General features: G+C 34.6%; 1 pseudogene; it reads left to right on the forward strand.

The window, feature by feature from the left end:
* The first annotated feature begins 665 nt into the window (after nucleotides 1–665).
* LOC110216279 (large ribosomal subunit protein eL6 pseudogene) lies at nucleotides 666–1,535 on the forward strand (annotated as a pseudogene).
* Nucleotides 1,536–10,104: the final 8,569 nt, after the last annotated feature.

Below are 10,104 nucleotides of genomic sequence, written 5' to 3' on the forward strand. Positions count from 1 at the left end.
AGCTAGTAAGTGTCATGTGTCTGAGGCCGAATTTGAACTCAGGTCCTCCTGACTCCAGGGCCGATACTCTATCCGTGCTGCCTAGCTGCCCCTAGATGCCTCATTTCTAAAATATATAGAGAACTGAGTCAAATTTATAAGCATACAAGTCACTCCCCAGTTGATAAATGGACAAAGATATGAACAGGCAGTTTTCAGATGAAGAAATTAAAGCTATCTATGTTCATATGAAAAAATGCTGTAAATCACTATTGATTAGAGAGATGCAAATCAAAACAACTCTGAGGGACCACACCACACCTTCATATTGGCCAATATGACAAAACAGGAAAATGATAAATGCTGGAGAAGATGTGGGAAAATTGGAACACTAATACATTGTTGGTGGAGTTGTGAAATGATCCAGCCGTTCTAGAGAGCAATTTGCAGCTGTGCCCAAAGGGCTATAAAAATGTACATACCCTTTGACTCAGCAATACCACTTCTATGTCTGTATCCCAAAGATTTCATACAAATGGGAAAAGGACCCACATGTACAAAAATATTTATAGCAGCTCTTTTTATGGTGGCAAAGAGATGGAAATTGAGGAGATGGCCATCAATTGGGAAATGGCTGAACAAGTTATGGGATATGAATGTAATGGAATACTATTGAGCTATCAGAAATGATGAGCTATTTCTCTTCTCTCAAAATAGCAGACAAAATACCCCCAAAGGAACCAAAGGAAAAGAAGATCTGAAAGGAAAAAAAGCAGCAAAAGCAACAAAAAAAAATTTGGCTTAAAAGGTGGTGAAAAAAGCCTTGAAAGCACTGCAGTAGGAACCTAGTCTTGGCCCAAGGGACTGGTAGATACTCAAGGTCTGCAATGTATTCCTGGTGAACCATGTACAAGCAGAAACATGCTGCACCAAAAAGCCATATTGAAAGGAAAAAGAAAGAGAAGGTGCCTGCTATTATCTCAAAGCCAGTTGGTGGTGGTAAGAATGGAGGAACCAGTGCTGTAAAGATTCACAAGACCCTAACCCCACTGAGGATGTGCCTAGAAAGCTGCTAAGTCATGGCAAAAAGCCATTCAGCCAGCAGGTAAGAAGACTTCGATCTAGCATCACCCTGGGCACAGTTCTGATCATGCTCACTAGCTGCCACAGGGACAAGCAATTGGTTTTCCTGAAGCAGCTGGCTAACGGCTTGCTACTGGTGACTGGACCTCTTACCATCAACCGTGTTCCTTTGAGAAGGATCCATCAGAAATTTCTCATTGCCACCTCTACCAGGGTTAACCTTTTGGGTGTAAAAATTCCAAGTCATCTTACTGATGCTTACTTCAAGAAGAAGAGGCTCCGCAAACCTAGACACCAAAGAGGAGACATTTTTGACACAGAAACAGAAAAATACAAGATTACGGAGCAGCTCAAGGCTGATCAGAAAACAGTGGACTCTCACGTCGTGTCCCAAATCAAGAAAATTCCTCAGCTACCTGTGTTCTGTGTTTTCTCTCTCCAACAGAGTTTATCCTTACAAACTGGTGTTTTAAATACCTTGCACAGAACTCTTACTAAAATATTTGGTATAACTAAAAATAAAAATAAAAATGATGAGCAGGTATACACCAGAAAAACCTAGACTTACATGAATTGACGCTGAGTGATGTGAGCAAAACCAGGAGCAGTTGTACACAGTAACAGCCATGTTTTGTGATGACTGACTTTAGAAGACTTATCACTCCTTGGTAACGCAAGAATCTAAGAAAACTCCAGAAGAGTCATGATGGAAAATGCTATCCATATTCAGAAAAAGAACTATAGAGTCTGAATGTAGAACAAAGTATATTATTTGCTCTCTCTTTTTCTCTCTCTCTTTTTTGTTTCTTCTTTCTATTAGTTTCTAATTGGTTCTAATTCTTCTTTACAACCTGACTAATGTGAAAATAGGTTTAATATAAATGGATATGTTGAGGCTATATCAATTCATATGCCATCTTATGGTGGGGCAAGGGGAGAGATGGGGAGAAAATTCAGAACTCAAAATCTTGTGGAAGTGAATGTTGAAAACTAAAAATAGGGGCAGCTAGGTGGCACAGTGGATAGAGCACCAGCCCTGGATTCAGGAGGACCTGAGTTCAAATCTGGCCTCAGAAGCATAACACTTACTAGCTGTGTGACCCTGGGCAAGTCACTTAACCCCATTGCCTAGCAAAAACAAAAAACAAACAAATGAAAACTAAAAATAAATAAATAAATTTATTAAAGAATAACTATATATAAATATGTTATAAATATCAATAATATAACATAATATAATAAAAATAATAACATAAATATATTTAATAATATAAATAATATCTTATATATAATAATTATATAATGACATGATAGTGTAAATATATAAATAATAATATAATATAAATAAAGTATAAAAATAAATATTATATGTTATAAATACATATAAATAAATGAATTCATAAGAATTTATTTTAAAAATAAAGGCACTGTGTAATCAAATCCTTGCAACACTTTTATGTGATTTAGTAGATTGTTTGTGTACTTTGTAATTATCTGGAATGAAACTTTCCTTTTTATTATTGTCTCTTGGATTTTGTTATTATTTTAAAGATATGCAGTTGAATATTGACGGGTCTATTTTGTAGCTTACAACTTTACTGAAGCCATTAACTGTCTTGATTTGTATCTTTGATAATGCCCTAAGTTTTTTCAAGTATAGCATCATGTCATCAGCAAATTGGAATAGGTTTTTCTCCTCTTTTCCTAAGTCTTTAAAATTTTAATTTCTTTATCTTCTCTTATTGTTTCTAGCAATTCTAGAATTATATCAAATAATGTTGGGGAAAACAGGCATATTAGCTGTATTCCTGTATTTATTGGGAAAGGTTCTAGTGTTGCATATTTTTCATTCCATTGTATATTTCCACTGCATATAATGTTTACCTTTGCTGTTAAATAGAGCTTTTTTTATATTAGAAAGGTCCCTCTTTGCCTATACTTTGTAGGATATTTTGATTAAATAAGTTTTGTACATTGTCAAAGACTTTTCTATATCTATTGAAATAATCATGTGGTGTTGTAAGTTCTTCTTTTTAATATGATTATTTGATTTTCCCCCTACCATTAAACAATTCTTGCAATCTCTAACATAAATGTAATTGGATCATAATGAATAGTTTCTTGGATAAATCACTAACATCTGTTTGAAAGGATTTTTTTTAAACTTTTAAATCAATAGTAATCATTCTGTGTTTTATCCTTCCCCATTTTAGGGGTTAGAAATATATTTAATGCAAAAAGAATTCTGATAGGGTGGTATCTCAATTTTCTACAATAATTTGTAGGTATTATTCTTTAAAAGTCTGACAATTTTTCCTATGAAATGTATCAAGACAGAAGGTCCCTGTCCCTTTGTTAGTTCTTTTATAGTTAGTTGTATTTTCTTTTCTGAAATTGAGCTATTCAAGATTTCTGTTTGTTCTTTTGTCAGCTTGGGTATTTTGTATTTCTGGATAAAAGTCTCTATTTCTGTTGTGCTCTCAGGTTTTTATAAGCACATAATATGCTTAAGATCCTGATTATTCTTTTTATTTTGTTTTGATTGTGTTGATTTCACCTTGCTCATTTGCTATTTTATTGATTTGATCTTGTTCATTCTTTTTAATCAGATTGACTTAAAGGTTTAGTCTTTTCAAAGAACCAGCTTTTAGTTTTATTGGGTTTTTTTGTTTCCAGTTTCTTTAGGGTTTTTTTTCTAATTTTTAATATCTCTCCCTTTGTGCTTATTTTAGCTTGATTTAATTTTTGGCTTCCTAATTTTAAAATGTATACTCAGTTTATTAATCCTCACTTTTTCTATTTTGTTAATATATGTTTGTAGAGATATGATTTTTAACCTGAGGAATGTTTTAGCTGTATGCCAGAAATTTTGGTACTTTGTCTCATCATTATCACTTTCACATAATTATTATTTCTGTGATTTATTCTGGGATGCATTAAGGATTTATGATTTCACTGATAAGTCAACATTTTAGTCTGTGTGTTTTGTTTGCAATTTCAGAACCAGCCACAATTTTTATTGTGTAATGGTCCATAAAGGATTATTTACTATTTCTGCTCTTTTACATGTATTTGCAATATCATTATAGCCTAACATATTGTCATTTTTTTTTGTAAAAGTTATATCTGGTGCTTAGAAACATGTATATTCTTCTGCAATACCAATTAGAAGAGTCCATTAAGTCTTTTATCTAGTTTCTCTAGCTATTTGTTCAGTTCCATACATTCCTTTTTGTTTATCTTTTGGTTGGACCTATCTTAAAAAGAGAGAGGGATATCAAAGTCTCCTACCAATATTAAATCACTGCATTCTTGTGGTTCAATTATTGATTCCTTTACAGATTTGGATGCTAAAGCATTTGTACCATATATGTTCAATGCTGATGTTGGTCTGTCATCTGATTCTTTGCAGGATTATGTAGTTTCCCCGTTAATCCCTTTTTTTAATATTTGTTTTTGATTTGTTAGATATCAGAATGCAACTCCTGATTTTTTGGATTCACTTGATACATAGTAAATTATTACCATCCACTAAATTTTATTCTATTCATGTCTTCATTTTTAAATGTGTTTTATGTAAGCAACAGATTGTAAGGTTTTGATTTCTTATCCAATCTGTCACTCTTTTGTGTTTTATTAGATTGTTTAATCTATTCACATTTAAATTCATGAAAACTAGGTTTATATTTTCTCCCATTTGTCTCTAACATTGAGTTATTTTCTCAAGTAAGTACTTTTCCCTTTTCTACCACAATCACAGTACTATACCTCTAGTTATTTTTGCCTAATCTTTTTTTTGATGGCCTTACCCCTACTAGCTCTCTTTCCTTTACCTTCAAATGCTTCCCTGCACTCCATTTTCCTTTTTTTCCCCCTGCCTGTGGAGTTTTTCTTTTTATTTCCTTTTTTTCTTGCTTTTATCCAGTTTTTTAATTCTTCCCTTCTTTTTCTCCTCTCAATTAGTGAAGTAGAATCCTCTTTCCTTTCCTTCATTTTAATTTATTTAGTTCATTATTTTTGTAAATTTATTGTCTGAAACTTTTTCCAGAAAAGATTTGTTCCTTCATTGCCTTTCATTGTTTTTATTCATTTTATTGCTTGATTTATAGATCTTATACTTATTTAGTTCTTCTTTCTCTATATTTTAATGGAATTAAAACATTTGATGCACCTTTTTAAGGTTCCCTCTTCCAAATAATTTCTCTATCTAGATTGTATAACTTATGTCCAGCCTCCTTTTCTTTGTTGTGCTTCATTCTATGGGAAATGGGGTTCAATCACTCCCTGGTAGGGTTAGGGGATTAGCCTGAGCATGCTTCTGCAGCTCACTGCTCCCCTAGTAGCATACCATGTGGAGTTCTATTTTCTCCTTTAAGAAATGAAACTTAGACTGGCGTGAGTGAAGGAAACGTTTATTATAGTTCTCATGAGATGCAAGTGTATGGTACCCCATAGGAACACACACACACACACTTTGTGCAGAAACAAGAGCAAGCTTTATACAGTTAATTCAGTCCTGCTTCTCCCACCAGAATCAGAACTGGTCCAGACTCTTCCAGGTTATATTCTTTCTAACACTCCCACTTCATGTTTCCCTTGATATGTTACTCCTCCCTTCCTTCATATAAATTGTGCCTAGCATTATGTAATTGTTTCCCCTCCCTGGGTGGAGAAGTTAATATTCATGAAGCTAGGTAAGCATGCACCATTGTTAGGACTCTGTGAGCCAGCACAACCTCTTGGGTTTGAGCTGTTTTGCACTTTCTCAACCCCTCTTGTTCCCTGAAGCTAGGAGACCCTGATCATTAATCTTGCAAAACAGAGTATGCTTGTCTGGTAACACTGTATTCTTTAACAAATCCCTTATTTGGAAATATTTGTGGAAGCAGTTCTTCTGGTATGTATTCCTTATCTTACAACTCTTAGAAAAATACTAATTCCTGAAAAGACTAGAATGGATATTGTTTCATGTGTCTTTGATTATGCCAGTAATTATTTACTTTTACCCACTTCCTGTCATTTTTCTTCATTTGCCTCAAAATTTCTTCTCTGGATCCATGCCTTCTCACTTCTCTGGGAGTGAACTGTTCCAGAGAGCATCCTCCCTTCTGATGAGGCAAGAGGAGTGGTTTCTCTAACTCTAAGCACATAATTCCTGCAGATGATACCATTATAAGGTCCCATCTCTGTTTATGTAACATCTCTCTTCTCTCGTAGGAATATTCATCAGGGCACTCCCCACCACCACTGAAATAAAGTTTCCCCATTTTTAATACCTCACTTTGCCTCCTTACCATTTCTCCTGTAGACTTTCTTCTTCTTCAGCAACTACAGGAATTACTTTTCCTTCATTATTGGTTTTTGATTGATCTTCTATCTCCTTGCTCTCCCAGTTTGCCTATAGTATCAGCCTTTATATCTAAATCATGAACTAATTTTGACTTTATTTTGGCATATGGTGTAAAATTTTGGTCTATACCTAGTTTCTGCCATACTCTTTTCCAGTTTTCCCAGTTTTTGTCAAATAATGTGTTCTCCCAGGGGCATATAGTGATATCATTCTGGCTATAGAAGTCTGAGCAAATTTCTGCTGTTTGGTATCTCATCCATCCTTCTAGGAGGAGAGGAGTTGAGGTATGCAGTTAAATTTTGTTCCCAGGAGCTAACTTTCTTTCATAGTACCCTCTCTTCCTCTGTTCCCCTGCAGAACTCTCTTGAGGCCTAAAACATTGCTTCACTGCTATTGCAATCTGAACACATTTCTGCTATTTGTAGTTTGGGACACTAGAAGGAGAAAGATGGGCTGAGATATGGAATTGATATCTGTTGCAATTTAATGTAACTTCTTGTGTACCCTTACTGCAGAGAGTATGGTGAATGATAACAGAAGGAATGTTGAGTGAGCGCTCACTGGGGCTTAGGGAATATTGGTCTATTTGTTCATGAAGTTTTAACCTTGCTTGGATTCTTAATTTCCTAGACCAGACATAACTGAAATTTATTTCATTTTGGTGCATAATTTTCTATTTTGGAGTGGGTTATGATGAGGATCAGAAAAAATATCATGAAAAAGGAAAAGACATATAGCTTCTGGTCAGCAATTTTTCAATGAATAAATTGAAAATGCTCAGGCCTTGTTGATAGTATAACATCCCTTGTCTTTATATTATATTGTTTCTTCTGGCTCAGATATTATCTAAACCTGTCTTCAAATAGTATCTGTCCCAGGATGTTTAGGGATTTTTATAGTACTCTATTCATTTATAATTTCCAGATGTCTACCAAAATTTACTATACTTATAGTTTGTGTAGATATTAGTGCATGAAGAGAAAAGAAGAGGAAAATGGATTAGAACTTAGGTGAATTGATTTCTAGTGTCTTTCTCCCACTAATTTACTATTTGACCTGGCAAAGCCATGTAAATCTCTCTAGACTTTAGGTTCCTCATCTAAAAAATGAAGAGGTTGAACTAGATAATCACTTCAGTACACTGCAACTTCAACATTCAATGATTTTCTATTTTAAACTGAACCATATATGTGGCCCCACTCTTTCCATAGCTTGAAGGCCTTTTGGGAAATTTGGTCCAACCTAGTGCACATATAAATAGGAACCATGCAAATAAATGATGTGTAAATAATTGCTGCATACTAGAAATTACAAGCTACCTCTGTATCCTACCACAAATTTCTGAATCCTTTTTTTTTTTTAATTTCATGTTGACTTGAATTTTCTCACCTTCCCATGTTGGCTCAGTATTACTTTCCCAGACTATTTTAAATGTAACAAATAAGCATTTAATATACAAAGCAGAACAAGAAAAGAAAAGGTATAAGAAACAAACCTGTTACAATTCTTCAAGAAATGCATATTGCTATGATTGTATACAAATTTATGTACATATAAATGCATATATGTGCACATATATATTCATATGCATATTCATATATATATCACACTAATAAAATTTCCCTTTTTGATTCCTTTCCCTTTTTGCTTTTCTTCTCTACATTTTAGAGTTATGTTTTATTGATGCCTTTTTTTGTATATCTATGACTTCCCTAGTGAAAATAGAAATAAAAGCCCTGCCTTAACTTAACACACACACACACACACACAAACTGTGTCTGAGAATCCCTATATCATTCTGCATCTCTAGTCCATCACCTCCTAGAACACCTTGAAGAGCTCCATCTAGTATTTCCAAAGAACCAAAGTAAAATACAGGATAGTGGAAGGAAGGGAAAAATGTAAAAAAAAAAATACATGCATTCATTCAACCATTCCACTCTTTCCCCTGTAATTTGTCCATATTATTATCAAAATAATATTTAGATTCTTCTGATCTGATCTGCCTTTCCCCAGCTAAAGAATATTAATGGCTTCCCATTGCCTACTAGTGAAATACAAATAGCCTAGCATTTTCAGGCACTTTGTAATCTGACTCTAACCTGATTTTCAACCTTATTTCACAGCACTTCCATTTACTCAATTTAGGTATTATCTGAACTAGTTTATTTCTCATTCCTCAATCTTCCTGTAGTGTCTACTATGTCCACACAATTGCATCTACCTTCCTCGCCTCCATCTATTAAAATACTCCTTTTCGGGGCAGCTAGGTGGCACAGTGGATAGAGCACCAGCCCTGAAGTCAGGAAGACCTGAATTCAAATCTGACGTCAGACCAAACACTTGACACTTACTAGCTGTGTGACCCTGGGCTCACTTACCTCAATTGCCTAAAAATTAAAAAATAAAATAAAATAAAGTACTCCTTTTTCCAGGGACAGGTCAGTTGATACCTTCTTCAGGATGCCTTCCTTGACCCCTAGAGCTATCTAGTGGTGATATGTAAGAGGTAACATCTCCTATCCTTGCATGATTTCAAATTTCTCATGCTTTGTGGAAGATCTCTCCAAATGTACAATGTACAAAATCATATTACATTTTTTGTTTTAGGAAGATTTTTTTTTCTCTACATGGAATCAAAATCTGCCTCTCCAGCTTGTACTCATTGTTTCCATTTTCACCTTCTGGAAGCTAATAAAATAAATCAATTCATCCAAATATGTGATAACTCTTTAGTCACTTGAAGACAGTTATCATATCTCCCTAATCATTCTCTTCTTAAAGTTTGATCTCCCCTGTTTGTCTAAGCAGCTTTCATAAAGCATAATCGCTAGTCCTCTCACTATTATTCTTCCTAAAATGCTTTGAGTGGAATATGACACTACATCTGTGAATGGACCAGGACAGAGTAAGTTGTGACTATCACTTCTTTTGCTGAGGACATTCTTCTCTTGATGCAAACTAAGGTTACATCAGCTTTCCTAACTATTATGTTGTACAGTTGATACCTATTGAGCTTAAAGTCCACTAAAAACAAACAAAAAAATATCTTCAAAGGAACTCCTGAATAACTTCACTTTCTAATCTTGTACTTGAGAAGTTCATTTTTCAAAACCCAAAATGTAGGACTGGATATCTAATAGAGAAAAATGTCATCTTCTTAAGTTTAATCCACTTTTCTAACTGGCAAAATCTTGACTCTATTATTTTATGATCTGATTGCTATGGGAAACTGCCTTCACTGATGCAGATACAACTCATTCACAGCTCCTGTTTTGTTTGTCTCTATTCTCCTGTAAGTTCTTGTAAGGGAAACTGAGGAGGATAGATCCTCCCCAGCCCCCTGTGTACCGTCTTATGACCTAACAGTGTAACTGCCTCATGACCTGACATAAAGATAAAATGGACTCATCAAAGCGTGGCCAGGATCAAGCAGACTGGAACATTAAGTAACAACTAAACAATGTTACCTGGGAAACCAATTTATCTCAAGGAACATTTTTCTTGAGAAAAGTGCATAATTGTCCAAGGAACTGATCACTCCTTGGACAATTACACAACAAACAGGTAGTTGGAGCTCTGATCAAGCTCCAATCATTGTTAGAATGTGTACATACCCTGGATCTGAGTGCTCACCAAGGAGACACACAAAACAAAATATCAAGATTGCTTTTCCCTGATTTACATGGATA

Source organism: Phascolarctos cinereus, unplaced genomic scaffold, assembly GCF_003287225.1.
Source record: "Phascolarctos cinereus isolate Bilbo 61053 unplaced genomic scaffold, phaCin_HiC Scaffold_4;HRSCAF=312, whole genome shotgun sequence".
NCBI lineage: Eukaryota > Metazoa > Chordata > Mammalia > Diprotodontia > Phascolarctidae > Phascolarctos > Phascolarctos cinereus.